The following is a 17,438-nucleotide window of genomic DNA, read 5'->3' on the forward strand; positions in this document are numbered from 1 at the left end:
TTTTTTTTGGATCTGGTCGTGGGGCCAGAACTCTGGGCCTGGGTGTTGTCCCTCAGCTCTTCAGCTCAAGGCTAGCACTCTACCACTTGAGCCACAGCGCCACTTCTGGCTTTTTTCTTTTTGCTTATGTGGTGCTGAGGAATCGAACCCAGGGCCTCAGGCATGCAAGGCAAGCGCTCTGCCACTGAGCCACCTTCCCAGCCCTTAAATGTAGCATTTCAATGACTAACCTCTGATTATGGAGGTTGCTTACTCTATAAAAATTCAGTGCCCTAAAAACTTGCACAAGCTCTACAGAGTCAAACCCTTCCTTTTCCCCAGTCCTTTCCAGAGAAAAATTGTTGCTATTTGCTTATCAGTTTGGTTTGTTATGAAATGGTGCAGTTTGGATGTGCTTTAAGAGTGAAAATCTACAGTGAAATTTGAATGGATGTTTCAATTAGATGACCAATTAGCTCTTGGGAACCTATAAATTTGGTGCAGAGCTCTCATCATGCCTGATAAATATCATTTGCTTCCTACATTACTGGGAATATAGCCCAGTATTAGAGCACTTGTCTAGCATGTATGAAGCCCTTACTAAAACAAGCAAAAAAAAATAAGGTATGGAAAAAGCTGATATTATCATCATTATGTCTTTCATTGTCTCTGAACTTAAAAAAATAAATTCCTGCCGGGCGACAGTGGCTCATGCCTGTAATCCTAGCTACTCAGGAGGCTGAGATCTGAGGATCGCGGTTCAAAGCCAGCCCGGGCAGGAAAGTCCGTGAAAGTCTTATCTCCAATAAACACTCAGAAAGCCGGAAGTGGCGTTGTAGCTCAAGTGGTAGAGCACTTGCCTTGAGCTGAAGAGCTGAGGGACAGCACTCAGGCCCAGAGTTCAAGCCCCAGGACCAACAACAACAACAAAAAAAAATTCCTAGAGTTATATTATAGATGAATTTTACATTGGGTTTTCCCAACTGAAAGACTACTTTTTTGTTGTTCAGTTAAATCTATTAGGAATTCTAATAATCCATGACATATTAATGCCATGGATTTTTTTAGTTATCTCTATCCAGCTTACCTAAATGCTCTTCCTGTATAGCCTTTATATGGCCTCACCACCTAGCTAAATTAATTATCTTCTCTTTCTATTCTATCCCATTTCAGAATCATCTGTTTTCAAGACTGTGGCTACACAAATTTTAAAACGAGGGCAGAAAGTACCTGATTCAGCCTTTGGGAAACTCTCCTGTAAAGATTTACCAATACACTACTAAACTGTTCAGATTCATGATTGTCCTGAGTTCAGAACTCAGAGGGATATGGCCAAAGAAAGAAAATTTTAGTATAAAAGTAGGCAAATTTCAGCCAAGAAGGTTAGAAGAAATGTTTAAAATAATAAGTTATGGATCATAGCATATGTGTTTATCAGCAGATGATCAAATAATAAAATGACCTAGTGTAACCCATTTAGTAAAAACAAAAATGGTTGTTTCAAATTGTTTCAGAACTAGATGGTAAGGCCTACAAGCCATAAAGGCATACAAGTTAATTAGCTGAAAGTATATACTCATTATTTTCCATAAAATTTTCTAATGCCTTTGCCTGGTCTCCCTGATAACCAACCTGGAATGATGTCAGTTACTTTAGCAATTTATGGGTTACAGTTTCACCAAATGTCTGTTATATTCAAAGGAACAGAATTTCTGAAGAGGAGCTGGTGATGTAGTTTAGTGGTAGAGTGCTTGCCTTGTGTATGTTAAGACCCTGAGTTCAATCCCTACCACCTACCACCACAAGGAAAGAAGAAGAAGGAGAAGGAGAAGGAGAAAAAGAAGAACAGGAGGAGGAGGAAGAGGAGGAGGAGGAGGAGGAGGAGGAAGAGGAGGAGGAGGAGGAGGAGGAGGAGGAGGAAGAGGAAGAGGAAGAGGAGGAAGAAGAGGAAGAAGAGGAAGAAAAGGAGGAGGGAGGAAGAGGAGGAAGAAGAAAAAGTAGGAGAAAGAGGAAGAACAGAAAGAAGAGAAGAAGAATTGGCCAAGAAAGATGAACACTTGCCCGCCAATATAGATTGTCAGACTATGAGGACAGGGCCAGAAGTCAAGACAATTTTTTTTTAATAAAGAATATGTCTAATCAAAAGAAAAAGGAGAAGAGTCTATTGAAAACTAAGTAAGGATTAACAATATCATCAAAGGGGAAATGTTATTAGACAATATGAAAAATGGTTATTCTTGCTTCTGACTAAAGAAAAACAAAATAAGACAAACAAAATATTTTTCCATCACATGGCAGAGATGGAAAACTGGTAACAAAGGCTGAGAACAGAGCAAATTGACTGTCCTGTGCATTTTTGACAAATGATAAACTGACAAATGTTTACCACAGGCAATATGACAATCTTCAATATCCTAAAAAAGTGCATCCATCTTATCAAATATTCAGTAATATAAAATATATTATATAATATATAATATAAAAGAAATAATTGAGAATATTGTTTACTGGAACCATGTTTGTATGATCCTCTAAAAATCCTAGATACTCCGGAGGCCAAAATCTGAGGATCACAGTTTGAAGTCAGCCAGCTAGGAAAGTCCATGAGACTCTTCTCTAAATTAACCACCAAAAAAGCCAGAAGTGGGGCTGTGGCTCATGTGCTTTAGCACCTGCCTTTAGCAAAAAGCTAAGGGCTAGCCAGACCCTGAGTTCAAGCCCAACTACTAGCACAAAGAAAAAAACAACACAAAACCTCATCTCTCGGTATTTTCTATAATTTTTTAACTTCTAAATTAAAATAGACTGTTTTAATTGTAAAATTAAAGAAATACAAGCTTATCTTCTCCCAGAAATAACTGGAAGGGGTACTGTGGGGCAAGCACATCGTTAATGATGAGTTTTGGTACTTCTTTAGCAAGAGGTACCTAGAACAGGCCTCCTTCCACTAGCCCTTTTTATTGTTTTGTTGCTGCTGCTAAAGCTCCAAGAATTCTTCCTGGGAGATCATTTTTATAATGAAATATTAATAAAGTAGTTTCTCCTTTAAAGATTGTGCTTTTTTTGGTCCCACTGAGAGTATCCAGAAGTCTCTGGAGAAAGTTGTCTGTGTGTCTACATTCCTAACTTGACAATCTTCTAAGTTCTCTTACATTAGTAAAGAGCAAACCAGATCTGTGCAGAGCCCAAGTTTCCACTCCACATATTGGAATAAGGGTTGGGACACGGCTCAGTGGGAGAGCACATACTTATGTGGAGAAGGCGCTGGGTTCCACCCCTAGTACCAGATGGAGAGAAAAAGTTTCAATGCAGACACAGGTCCCAAGGGCTTGGGGGGGAGTGGCTCTAGTGAGTGATACATAACACATACACACCTTCCACCCTGAGTTCAATCCCTAGTGTGTGTGTGGGGGGGGGATTGTCACCACATAAGCGTCCTCCTTCCTCAGAACGGGTGAGGGATCAAAAACTGGAGGACAAAGAGAGTGTCATTGAGTATCCTTGATTATGCTGTGTCCCACAAGAAACATGGACAATACCAGGGTACAAGGAGGACTAGGTTCCAACAGGTGCTCAGATTCCACTTCCCTTCCTCACGGCAGAAACACTCTCCTGAAACCATGGCGAGGCGGGGCGGGGGGGGGGGGGGAGTTGCATTCTCTATTTAGCTTTTGCCCTAATTATTCAATAAATAATCCACACCTCACTAAAACAAAAATCACACCACCCATAAGCATCTAAGTTGCCCCCAGGGAAACTGAGGCACCTGTAATCAGGGGCCATCTCCAGGGAAAGTCAGGACTGGGGGGGAGGGAGGGGCATGCTACCTGTTCTCAGGGATCTGGAAGGCTTAAAACACCTCTGGGGCCGCCTCTGTGTATGTGCACGAGGTCTTGCTGTTCCTACCAGGCAAGGGGGTGGGGGAATTTAAACTTGGAGCCTTGGGTCAAGTCAGATCCCCCGGCAGATTCTACGGTGAGCGACTCCACCACTACTCCCAGGCGCTCCGGCGCCTCCTGGGGTTTACCTGCATCCCCATTCATTTGACGGCGAATCGTCTACCTTCCGGACCTTTGGCAAAGGTGCAAAGCCCGCAACCAGCCTCACAGAGCGGGGAGGTCACGGAAGCCGCTCCCAGCCAGGTGGAGGACACCTTCGGATCTCCCAGGCCGCTTCCCCGCACCCGAAAGCAGCCTCACCTTCGGCCTCCCCGCCCTTCCCCGGTGCGTGCAGGATTCGATCTGAGGAAGGCGCCCAGGGCCACGAGCCAGCCAGCCGGCGAGGAAGAAACGAGTTCCCCGCGGCGGCTCTCCAACCACAGGGCCGGGCGGGGCGGACCCTCCGGGGTTCAGCTCCTCTCCGCTCCAAGCCGGGATCCCTGAACCCGAGCTGGCCCAGAGGCCGGCGTGCAAGGCAGGCCGGCGCGGGGGAGGGGGGAGAGGGCGGGAGGAGGGGGGGCAAAAGGGACGCCATTCCTCTCCCCATCCCCGCCAAGCCCCCACCAGATGTTGGAAACGCAAACAATGGGAGAAACGCGCAGAAACAAAAGGCCATTGGCACCAGTCGGGGGTCCGCGCGCGCGCGGGGCGGGCGGAGAACGTTTACGCGGAGGGGGGTCCGGGAGGGGCGGGATCGATCGCCCGTGGTTTCGGGTCTCAGAGGCCGGGGCGAGGGTAGGGGCGGAGGCGGGGGGGGGGGGAATGACTTTTTGTGGTGGTTGTTTTGTAGCATTTTGTCACCCACACCTCCGAGGAGTCCGACGGTGGGGAAGAGCCGAAGCAAAGGGAAGTTGGGAGTCGGCACCTTCTCCCAGCCGCGAGCCCGCGGGGCTGGGTGGGATTCCAGGTGTCTGGACAGTGGGCCCCTAAAGCAGCGAGGTGGGGCGGGTTCTTTTTCCTTTTCCTTTTTAACATCAAACCTCGTCAGCCCCACTGTGGGGAGGGGGGAAAAGGGGTGGGGTCCCGGGCTGAGTGGGTCCCGTGCAGCCCCCCACCTCTTCCTCCCCGAGCCTCCACACGCAAAAGTCCTTCCTGGACGCCCAAGTGATTTTCACACACACGCACACGCACACACACCTCCTGCCAGGGCGCACTTTTGTAAAAGTTCCTCTTCCCGCCACCGCAGCCCAGCGCGCAACTCCTCCGGTATCCAACCGCGACCCCAGGGGGAGATCGGGGTCGGACGAGCACCCCGCAAGGAGGACTTTTGATTGCTGTCGCTTTTTAAAAGGACCAAGGCCACAAGACGGGACCCTCGTTCCCGCCCCTTGAAGTGCGCACCCCAGGCACCCAGCCTAAAACCCGACTCCCGAACCCCCAGAAGCTCCGAGAGCGGCGGGGAGCGGGGGAACCCCGTGTCCGGGAGCGAGATCTCCCACCTCTCGCTCCCCAGGTTGGAGCACCCGCCCCGAGGCGCCCCGCACCTCTGCCCGCCTGGGCGCAGTCGGGAGTGAGGAGCGACGGGGTCGCGCCGTCTCACCTCGCCCGCCGCGGGTTCTTACCGTGGACAACGTCAGTCTCAGGGCCCGGCCGGCTCCTTTGGCCCTCTCGTCTGCGGCAGGAACGAGGAAACAAAACAAAACAAGACCGGTGAGGGGCCCCAGAAGACGGGAGGACGCTAGCCGATCCAGGCGAGGGGCTTTCTGGCCAGCGCGCGCCGCTCCAGCAGCTCCAGAGCAACCTCCGCACGCACCCGGCGGCGCGGCCCGGCCCGGCCCGGCCCGCCTGCGCTCCACTGCCGCTCCGGGGCGCCGGGCAGGGGGGCCCCTGGCGGCCGCCCGGGGAAACGCAGCTACATAGTGGGGGAGGGGAAAGGGGGGGGAGGAGGGGGAAGAAAAGTTAACAGGGTCGTTCCGATCCTCCTCCTTCCAGAAAGATTTGAGCAGTCTAAGGGGTCTCTCTACCTTGGCAGAAAAGACACTGCCTCCGGGGCCACGGTAGCTTCTAGAAAGCGGTTGGATTAGAATGGAGGCGTCTGGATCCACAAAGGCCACTCACTGGCAAGTCACCCAGAGAGGGGCAAATGGCTTAACCTTCTTCATGAGTTTCAGACAGACTGTTAAAAAAATAAACAATGCCAATGGTCTGCTTGATAACAGAACTGAGTATTAAATCATCGGAAAATACACAGAATTACTAGTTAATAAGCTGGGACTTAGAGAACTTAAACTTCGAGGCATAATCCACAGCCCTCTACTTTCTACTTGCATGATCTTGGTCTACTTAGGATTTTTCAGGCCTCAGTTATACTCTTGGGTAAATTGGAGGGACCAGTATCTACCCTGTAGGGTGACTGTTAGGGGTAAACAAACTAATGATAGGAAATACCTCATGGTGAAAGTCTTCAAATATAAAGTTCCTTGACTTCCTGAGGGGAAGAATTGGATCTTCTATATCTTTTTATTCCTCTCAGGATAGCATCTTACTATAAACCAAGGCGTATAGACATGACTAAATATTGTCCACATTGTTTTCTGTCACTCTTTAAATAGATCAAGGAGAAACTATCAAGGGGCTTGGGATATATACACAAATATCCCAAGAGAGGCTTCTTGCTGATGGCTGGCACTCTACCACTCTAAGCCTCCCATCTGGCATTTTGCTAGTTCATTGGAGGTGGAGTCTTACAGATGTTTCTGTCCTGGCAGAACTATGGCTGGCTTTGAACTATTATCCTCTAGGTCTCAGCCTCCTGAGTAGCTAGAAGTATAGGAGTGAGCCACTAGCACTGGGAAAAATTATATATACATATACTTTCCCCCTATATCTCATTTCTTACTATCTGTCCCTTTGCAAATGCCTCTCTACCCATTATTCCCTTCATGACTATGAGAAATAGCAGGGCTTTAATACTAGCTGTGCCTTTTGCCTGAACAATCACTTTAATTGTTCAACTACTTCCTTATTCAATTTCTTCAGCCAGGTGCTCACATTCACCAAAGCTCTCCCCTTTGAATTTTTTACTTAAAAGCACAATCATCCTTTCAGCCTGAGAGAATCCACATTCCAGAGTTTTTGCTCCAATTTTTCCCATAGAATATGTTGTCATTTGATACACTATATATTTTACTTGGCTGCAAAAAAATAATCATTTTCGTGGCTTCAAACAATATAAATTTCTTGTCTATACTTATACTTCCAGCGTGGACAGCAACACACTCATCATTGGTATAAAATCAAGGTCTCAGCAGAGCTGCATTCCTATAGGAGAGAATCCAATTTCTTGTTTTTAACTAGCTTCTTAGAGGCCACCTGGATTCCTTGACCTGTTGTCCCTTTTCTCCATTTTTTTTTTTTTGTCAGTCATGGGGCCTGAACTCTGGATCTGGGCACTGTCCCTCAGCTCTTCAGTGCAAGGCTAACACTCTACCACAGCGCCACTTCCAGCCTTTTCTGCTTATGTGGTGCTTAGGAATCGAACCAGGGCCTCGTGCATGCAAGGCAAGCACTCTACCACTGAGCCACCTTCTCCTTTTTTAAATCAACAACACAAGGTGAACATTGTGATCTCTGTGCCTTCTTCCACTTACAAGTATCTTACTGATTACAGCCAGCCAATCCAGGTTTATCTTCCTAAGGTCAGCTGATTAGTAAACAATTCCATCTCAACCTAATTCCTCTTTGCCAAAGGAATGTAAAGTATTCACAGGTTATAGACATATGTTACATAATCTTTGGTCTCATTCATTGCTGTATCCCTAGATTAGATCAATGTGTACGTAGTTGATATAGACTGTGTTGCATTCCTTTAAAAATTAATGTGATGAAACCCTAACTGCATTGTGATGGTGTTTGGAGATAGAGTTTTTAGGGGAGGGGTAATTAGAGATGGATGAGGTCATGAGGATTGGTAAGACCCTCCTTGTGGAAGTAGTAGCAGCAGTGGAAGAAGATTAAGATGAAGAAGAGGAGGGACAAAAGGAAGAAGGAGGGAAAAATAAGATAGAAGTAAAGGATATGAGGGGGGAAAGGAAACAGATGAGGAAAGAGAGAAAAAACTGAGGCAAGAGAGTGCTTTCTCCATGCAACTAGAAGACCGCTAACTGCAAACCAGGAAAGGAGTACTTACTAGGATCCAAAATGTTGCCTTCCGGGTTTTAAGTTTCCCAACCTCCTAAACTACAAGTGTGTACTCTAGGGCCTGGTACTGGTGATTCATGGCTATAATCCTAGCTACTTAGAAGGCTGAGATCTCAGCCTGAGCAGAAAGTCTGTAAGATTCCATCTCTAAAACTACCAGTAAAAGTAGAGCTAGAGGTGTTGTTCAAGTGGCAGAATGCCAGCTATGCAAACATGAGCCCCTGAGTTCAAATATTAGCACTGTCTAAAACAAAATGAATAAATAAACAAAAAAAGAAAACTGGTTTTTAAGTCATATGGTCTATGGTATTTTCTTAGCTCATGCAGACTAATTAATACTCAATAAATACTTATTGAATTATTCAATGGAGAGAACTCACTGTAGACACTGCAAACTGTCTCCAAAACATACTGAATACTGGCTAAATTGTTTTTATAGAGAATCTCATTTACTTTTCACAAGATCCCTGTGTGGTAGGTACAGGTAAGGATAGAAAGTATACAGGCTGATTAGTTTCCCCAAAGTCATGCATCTAACATACCATGTAGATGAGCTTTGAACTTGGTCATGTGACGCAAGTCATAGCTATAACCCTCATCTTCCCCTGCCACTATTATGTGGCAATAAGGAATCTTGGGTCTTGGCCCTCAAGATGTGTGAAATCTGATAAAATGTCAGAAGAACTACTAAGAGCAAAAATCCACAGAAGAGCAGAGGGACACAATAAATTTCTATGGGACATAGATATAAGAAATGTCAAATCTGTCTGAAACAATCGGGGAGAGCTTTAGTAAAGGTTCAACATTTGCAATAACCTCCAAAATGAAAAACATAGTTGAAATTTAAGTACAAAGGACAGAGTAAAACACTGGAGAAAACACTACTTGAAATTAGGGGGAAAATTTTAATTTGTTTTGGAAACCAACATTAATTTAAATCTTTTGAGGACTAGGTATGTAGTTAGATGATAAGAGCTGGGATCCCAAATGGTAAGCTAAAGATCAAAGGAAATTTAATTACTTTTGTTAGCAATTATTAATGGAGAAAAATTACCTGAAGCAAATGCCAAAGTAATGTCTAAACCTGTCACTCCAAAGGGAACAAGAGAAAACAAACTTGGTGGATAAAATATTTTAGAAGAATGTGAGCTCTGTCATTAGAAAAGGGCAATTAGAGCCTGCAATTCTGGGTCATTCCTAAGGTTTTCAAAGAGCAGAAATGGGACTGATAGCAACTGGCCTATTCCCAATCTGTAGGCAAGCATGGTTTTTGTTTTGTTTTTGCCATTTCTTTTCATTAAGGCAGTAACAGGCTGAAATGGCTAACTTAAGTTGCCTAAGATTATACAACTAGTAAGACTGGGGCATTGCTTCTGAGTCTTATAGCTAAAAGCACAGTGTATGTCTTGATACATAAGAGGAAAAGGCCACACATTATGCCACATTGTCAGTTTCCATGCTGCTTCAGAGAATCCTCCCCTGAAATAAATCTGAGGAATCTGGATGGATCCCTTGTGAATTTTAATTGTAGGGAAAGAGAAGGACTGACCTGGAATAGTCTAGAGACACAGTGATGGAAGGGTGATAAGAGGTGAATCTAACTTCTCTGAATCAAAGGGACCTTCATCTTATAAAATTGGGATAATGATAAAGGTGATTGTATGGACTTAATGAAAGAGTACATATAATGTGTTCAGTTAGCGTGGTTCATTTTCATGTGGTAAGTGTTCAAGGAAAGCCATCTATTGTCCTTTTTGGCATAGTTCTCTCTCTCTTTCTCTCTCTCTCTCTCTCTCTCTCTCTCTCTCTCTCTCTCTCTCACACACACACACACACACACGCACACACACACATACACATACATACCCGACACACATATATATATAGTCCCTCCTTCATGATGGTAAGAGACTTTAGCACATGCTATAGTCGTATGGAATCAGAAGCTTCGAAGTCCCTTGGAATATCATCTCTCTGATGGGGAATACAAAGAGAATTTTTATTATTATTTCTATTGTGAAAATACCGTACCGAGGGGTTACAATTACATAAGCAAGGTAAAGAGTACATTTCTTATCAAGCATTGTTGCCTCCTCCTTTGTTTCCCCTTCCCATCCCTTCCATCCCCCCTCCCGCCCCCGCCACGCCAAAGTTGTAGTTTTTAAGCAGTTCGGTATTGAATGAAAACATACACATTTTTCATCCAAGTCAGTGCAAATTAATTTTCAACATTTCCAGTTTACATTTTATACATTTTCCATTAGAGAAAATCCTTACTGGTCTTCAATGGGTTGTAAACAAAATCCCCAGAAGATTCTGTTACCAAATCATTGTCTTACAGCTTCCCCTGAGAGGGTACCAAAAAAGCCAAAGGATACTGGAAAGGTGTCACCATGGCAACATCACAGCAGTAAGATGGCAGCAGAATAAAAGTGGAGAAAAATGTTTGCCTAATCACTAATAAGCACAGGCCCATAAATCCACATTCTGACTGCCCAACACTCCAGTGCTCTGAGCTCCATTGCCTCGCAACAGTAAGAGCCTAATCTTCCATATTTGTGAATCTTATTATGCAGTGTCATTGTGCTCATGAATGTGCTAATTACAATTGCTACAGGTGGTCTATTAATAAGAGCAGGTGTCTCAGAGTCCTTTCATCCCAAGCAAGAAGAATTCAGTAATCAAAATGAGTACCTAACAGATCTTCAAAAGTGAGGCATACTTTGTGATTTGGTTTGCAAGGTTCTGACTGATGCTACAAATAAAGCGATTGTCCCAATGTTTTATGGAAGCAACTGTGATAACAGAATTTATGTCCTGAAAATAAGAAAAAAAAATTAATCTGCATGTCTCCTGCTAAACACTGAAGTGAGGGCAATTCAAGAGGAGGCTAAATAGATCTTTTAAGCAATTTCCAACCATGACAAGATTCATACATTATCTTAATGCGTGTTTGCTACCAGCATAATTCTTACCATTTCACATAATGACACTGGATGTCTGCAGTAATTTCCCCTGACCTCTGTATTACCTTAGTAACGTTTGCAAAAGTGGAACTGAGGTATAGAAAGATCAGGGTTGGGAGCTGGACCAACTCTGACATTGTTCACAACTGATCAGTACACTGTACAAGATGGCACAGCGTGGAATCATAAAGGATAATTATCTACCTTCCATTATTTAGCTATAGAGTGGATGTTCTTCAAGTAGTAAAAAAAATAATAATACTATTGAAGAGATGGTGCTTTTTGCTCCTGCTTTTCGGATCCATTTTTATTGTTCATAGCAATTCAATGCTCCCACTAGAGTATTTTCCTACTAGACTGTGTGGTTTTTCTTCTTTAAAAGAATGTGATTCTACTGTGTGCCTCTCCTCCAGGCAGCAGCCTGATGTTTTTGGTCTGGCTTAACATAACCCAGGTGTGGTACCCTGGTGGTCTGCCTCAGTACTTGAATAAAGGGAAGCAATTTATTCGCCATGTCACGTGTTGGCTTAGATAAAACCCAAGGACTGCCCCCGCTTTCACTATATTTGATGTCAGTATAACATGTGGAGGAGATGGGGACAAACAAGTCGTTTAAGGATTCAGGTGGACCTGTTGCAACAATGAGAAGTACAAAATGTCATGTCAAAACCAGCTTTACAATGTCGGTGTGGGGGGGGGAGGGGGGTATAATTGGGTGGGGGGAGGGGGGTAAAATTGGGTGGGGGGAGGGGGGAGGCGGGGAAGGGAAGTGAAGGGTAAACAAAGGAGGAGGCTGCAATGCTTGGTAAGAAATGTATGCATTATCCTGCCCATGTAATTGTAACCCCTCTGTACAGTATGTTCCCAAATAAAATAAAATACAATTAAAAAAAAAAAACCCAAGGACTGTTAGTTGCCTGGAAAGCCAGACTCTAAAGTAGTTGTATCTACTTTAGATGCAACTGAGCCCCTTTAGATGCTTGAGCCCCTAAATTCAATTCTGGAGGGGGACTTTAGTACCATTCACAAATGGAACAAGTAGATCATGTGTGTGCTCACTGGCTTGGGAAGTTGTGCTTTCAAAGCTATTAATAGAGAAAAGATGGAGAAGTGAAGCTATCATGAATGCTTCTAACTTGAAATAGTCATCATTTATCTTTTTTTTTTTTTTTTTTTTTTGTCAATAGTGGGGCTTGCACTCTGGGCCTGGGTGCTGTTCCTCAGCTCTTCAGCTCAAGGCTAGCGCTCTACCACTTGAGCCACAGCGCCACTTCTGGTTTTCTGGTGGTTTATTGGAGATAAGAGTTTCATGGACTTTCCTGCCCGGGCTGGCTTTGAATCACAACCCTCAGATTTCAGCCTCCTGAGTAGCTAGGATTACAGGCGTGAGCCACCGATGCCTGGCTAGCATTTATCTTTTAAACAGGAAAACAGGGGAGGGTCTCAAAATGACTTTCTCAATTTAATAGACGTGGCCTTACTGCTTTTGTTTTTGACGTGTGCTACCATCACCAATATAGTCATTAACCTCCAGCTACCTGGCACAGCAAACACAGATAAAAAGGCTTTGTATCTCTTCAGTCCTCCTTGAACACAGATAGGAAAGGAATGAAGAGAGTAAACTTTTCCACTGTCAGACTAAAGGGAGCTTCTGATGAACTGGGAACCTCTCCAAATACCTTTTGCCTTCCTGGCTTAAAGATAAACACATAAACAATTTTTTTCTCTTTCAACATTATAATTAAGGCAAGAGACAAAAGAGAGTATTCCCGAGGGCCAGTGGCCCTTGGCTGTCATCCTAGCTACTCATGAGACTGAGCTCTGAGGAGCTCCATTCAAAGCCAGCCTAGGGAAGGAAAGTCAGTGAGACTCTTATCTCCAATGAACCACTAAAAAACTGGAAGTGGAGCTGTGGCTCAAGTAGTAGAGTGCTAGCATGGAGAAAAAAAAGTTCAGGGACTGGGCTCAGGCTCTGAGTTCAAGCCCCAGGACTGACGCCAAAAAAAAAAAAGTGAGAGTATCATTCATTTCAATCTTCTTTAGCCTCCAACAGTTCTACCCACTCTGGCTCCTAAATTCTCAAGATTTCAGTTAGGTTTGATACACTGTTCAATATTAATTTCCTCTTAAGAAGCTACTTCACCATTTGGAAATTCCCTTGGGTTGCATAATTATTGAATTTCAAAATGGCTTTGCACCAGCCTCAACTGTGATACTGATTCATGTCCAGTAATATGAAAGAGATTTGTCTTCAGTACTTAATAGCCCAAGTAATACTTTGTGAGGGAGAGAAAAAGGTCTCTTAAGAGATTTTTGGAAAAAAAATCATTTAATATGTTTCCCCAAGTTGTTCTGCCTTTTAGAGTAACAAAGTCTCTATAGAAAAGAATCAATAACTTCCTTCCAGATAGAAGTGTGATTCAAAGTGGTAGAATGCTTAATAAGCATAATGTCCTGAGTTCAAACCCCAATGCTGCCATAAAAAGAAAATTAATTTACTTCCATTTTCCCTCCTTATTTTTTCTTCTTCCTTCCCCCCCCCCCCATCCTATCTTTGATATCTTGTTCCAAGGAGAACTTGAAGCTAGGTAGCTCATCAAGATTTCTATCCAGTAGAGCAGGCATTCACCTCTGATCCCAGCTACTTGGGAGCTAAAAGTAGGAGGTTTGTGTTCCAATGCCTTACCTGAAGGGGAAAAAAAAAAAAAAACGTAAAAGCAAGAAGAGGAAAATGACTCAAAACGTAGAGCATTTGGGGCTGGAAAGGTGGCTCAGTGGTAGAGCACTTACCTTGCATGCATGAGGCCCTGGGTTCGATTCCTCAGCACCACATAAGAAAAAAGCCAGAAGTGGCGCTGTGGCTCAAGTGGTAGAGTGCTAGCCTTGAGCTGAAGAGCTGAGGGACAGTGCCCAGGCCCAGAGTTCAGGCCCCACGACCGGACCCCCTCCCCCCACGAAAAGTAGAGCATTTGCAAAGCAAAAACAAGGCCTTGAGTTCAATTCCTAGTAAAAGATCTCAAATTAACTTCCCAGAACAATTCTTTTTTATGAAGTTGAATCACATTTTCATCCCCTTTTCACATCTTTACCTGTATTCTTTTTTAATCCCCAGAAAATACTAGAGAAGGTTTTCATTTGAAATACTACCCATTGCTGCTCAAACTATCAATGTCAGAAGCCTAAAGGCGAACACACTTGCTGGTAAGACAATCTTGCATTGGAAATGATGTCCAGGGCTGGGAAGGTGGTTTAGTGCTTGTCTAGCATGAATGAAGACCTGGGTTGGATTCATCAGTACCACATAAACAGAAAAGGCCGGAACTGGCACTGTGGCTCAAGTAGTAGAGTGCTAGTCTTGAGCAAAAGAAGCTCAGGGACAGTGCCCAGATCTCCAGTTCAAGCCCCAGGACTAGCACCAAAAAAAGAGGGAGGAGGAGGAGGAGGAGAGGAAAGAAGAAAGGGAGGAAGGGAGGAAGGAAGGAAGGAAGGAAGGAAGGAAGGAAGGAAGGAAGGAAGGCAGGAAGGAAGGAAGGCAGGAAGGAAGGAAGGAAGGAAGGAAGGAAGGAAGGAAGGAAGGAAGGAAGGAAGGAAGGAAGGAAGGAAGGAAGGAAAGAATAGAGCCCACCATCTCAAATGCTCAAGGAGAAGGAAGCCCAGTCACCTGTTGGAGTCTTGCAGCTTGCTAATGGCCTGGGATCTAGGTTTTCTGGCACCGGATCCAGGTATTTTTCTTGGACCTGGAGTGGTTTTTCACTGTTGCTGTTGGCGAGTGATCACGGCAATCTCTTTCTTCCTTTCCGACTCTCCCACTCCAAATTCACTGCTCCTCTTATGCTCCCCACAAAATCCCAGATTATACTTCACTGAGTCTTCTGAGTTGATGACATAGAAATCTGGCATCATTTTTCTTTTTTAAATAATCCTTTCCTTTTAAAAACTGTTTACCAACCACCCTCTTTTATCCTATCTGCAATTTCCCCATTCCTTCTTTTATTTTTGGAAGAACACACCTACATTCATTCCCTTTACCTTTTACTTTTACCTCACAAGTAGTTTCACAGATATTTGTTGAGCCTGTCCCTTATCAGCAAAACTTCTCAGATGACCTGTGAACTCTTGAGCAATCCAAATTAATGGTTGTGGTTTTCTGTTATTAAATATCATTGTTTGCTGCCTGGCTCATGAGCGATGCTCAATAAAATGTTTGTGAGACTAGAATGAACTGGAAGATAACTTAGTATTCCTTGATTGAGGTTTGGTTAAATATACTTTGGTATAGTCCAACAATGGACATTATGCATCTATTTAAACATGAGTAAATAGCCAGGCACTGGTGGCACATGCCTGTAACATTAACTACTCAGGAGGCTGAAATCTGAGAATTGTGACTCAAAGCCAGCCTGAGCAGGAAAGTCCCTAAGACTCTTATCTCCATTTAACTACCAAAAGGCAGGAAGTAGAGTTGTGACTCAAGTGCTAGCCTTGAGCACAAATGCTCAGGGACAGTGCCCAGGCCCTGAGTTCAAGCCCCATGACTGGTATTAAAAAAAAAAAATTTCAGGGAGCTTAGATCTGCACATATTTCTTTATGTACATTATATATCAGTAAAGAGAGCATAAAACAAAGCACAATATATGAGCTCAGCTTTTCAGAGTTCACAAAGCTGCAGAGTATGGACTCACAGTGAAGATTTGTAAGTACTTATGACATGTTGACAGAGGTCTTCCAGGGAAGACCATGACAGATAATATATATATATAGTATACGTTATATATGTGTTTGTATTGTTTTTCTTCGATGCTTCTATACTGAGAAACTTTTAATTTTATTTTTTATAATAATACAAGAAAAAAAAAGGCATGTGAAATCTTTTTATTGAGTCCAAGACACCTAGGGTGAGCTACCCCGATGGGACATTTCCTATTTTTCTGGGAGGACTTTGGAAGGTTCATAGGGAGAGGGTGACACAGCCTGGCTTTGTTTGACAGCAAATGAATGTGCTGAGTTCTTCCATTGTTCCCACACAGCACTGTGTTTTGAAGCTTAGCATGAGGCCACACTCAACCCCTGGATGGAAATATGTGATTCTGCTGGCATTGGCAGAAGCTAGCAATGGGATCCTGCCTCCCCAGTATGGTGTGACTACGGGGAGCTGACGCCCATCAGCCAGAAGCAGTAAGCAGTGGCCTGCCTGTCACAACTGCTTCTGTTCCTCTGTTTTTCCACATCACTCAGCCCCTCCTCTCACCTTGCCTTGGGGGGGCATGGGGCCCAGCAGGCCTGCCTCACACTCTTTTTTAGTACAAGCATCCTACTTCAGCCCAGCAGTTCCAGAAGAATATACTAACTTTCAGGCACAATTAGAACCCAAGAAGCACCAACTAGAAGAGTTGGGATCATCAGAAAAGGATGAAGTAAACTTGAAGCATTCCATGTTTACCCATAAGCTACACCAGATATTGCCATATTCGGGAGTAATAGGGCAAGCCTATCTGTAAGATTGGGTAAGAGAAGTAGCTAAGGGACACACAAAGGGAAGGCACTGATGACATTAAAGTCGGAGTTCTGGTCCCCAGTGGTGCCTGAAGAAAGGAGCAACTCTGGGATTTCCAGTTATAAAAGTTTCATTTGTCCTTAAATTAGATTCGGGTTTTTGTCACTTGACCACAGCAAGAGTGTTGAGCTGGTTAATGATCTACAAGGGAAATTTCTGAATCAGGAAATGAAGACTTGGAAGGTCCTTTTGCGTCAGCATCCGGTGTGGCTCTAGGTATTTATGTAAGATAGAAGCAGAGGACTACCATTTACTGAGCATCTACCATAGGCTGGGAATAGTGCTAGGTATTTTCGTGCACCTCAGGTGGTGGGCATCATCACTCACATGTCAGAGACTAAAAAGCTTGCTCAAGGTTTGTCCTCACTTCTTTGGTGCCATCAATCATGACTCTGTGTCTACTTGTATTCTTCAGCCTCTAAGAGCTTGTGTGGGACATCATTGGTGCTCTGGGTACAGCTCCCAACACATTTCTGATTTCAGTGCCTTTATAAAGTAAAGTGCATATGGGATGCTATTTTATCCACTGCTCCAAGTTTGTGTAGCTGCAGGAGCTTGTTCAGCTCAGGAGCAAGCGAGTCTGTGCTGCAGTGAAGGAGGCTAAAGCCAATCAGGGAAACAAGAGTCAATGGATAAATGCTTGAGAGAGACATTTTTTATTTTTCTTAGAGATTTAAATCCAATTTAGCCCTAATAGCATGGTGGCCCCTCCTAAACTCATCACTATACTTTTATTTCCTCCTTTGTTTTCCAGTGTGCCTCATCTGTGGATCTAGTTTCAGGTCCACCTGGAGAAATTTGAACCAAGATCCATGAGTTCCTGGTAGACTGGGATGAAACACATTCTGTATATTGACTAG

The 17,438-nt window shown here is 44.0% G+C and overlaps 1 protein-coding gene and 1 long non-coding RNA gene across 6 annotated transcripts in view; one reads left to right on the plus strand and one right to left on the minus strand.

Moving 5' to 3' along the window:
- Mob3b (MOB kinase activator 3B) overlaps window positions 1-15,070 on the minus strand; it is a 195,034-nt gene extending 179,964 nt beyond the window's left edge. For 2 of the 4 annotated variants that reach the window (XM_070008314.1, XM_070008323.1), the window contains exon 1: window positions 5,480-5,712. The gene's annotated coding sequence lies outside the window, so the exon portion shown is untranslated. Of the gene's footprint in view, window positions 1-4,178; window positions 4,276-5,479; window positions 5,713-14,684 lie in introns of those variants that run through there. The other 2 variants (XM_070008333.1, XM_070008342.1) reach the window with 2 other exon arrangements.
- On the plus strand, window positions 3,881-5,485 carry LOC138817731 (uncharacterized). 2 transcript variants are annotated; one of them, XR_011368913.1, is made up of 3 exons: window positions 3,881-4,202; window positions 4,708-4,856; window positions 5,104-5,485. It is a non-coding gene; the product is annotated as an uncharacterized lncRNA (long non-coding RNA). The 2 variants fall into 2 exon arrangements; XR_011368914.1 differs by having other exon boundaries at window positions 4,708-4,824.
- Window positions 15,071-17,438: the final 2,368 nt, after the last annotated feature.

This window comes from Dipodomys merriami, unplaced genomic scaffold (genome assembly GCF_024711535.1).
Source record: "Dipodomys merriami isolate MVZ:Mamm:240054 unplaced genomic scaffold, mDipMer1.0.p SCAF_11, whole genome shotgun sequence".
Classification (NCBI taxonomy): Eukaryota; Metazoa; Chordata; class Mammalia; order Rodentia; family Heteromyidae; genus Dipodomys; species Dipodomys merriami.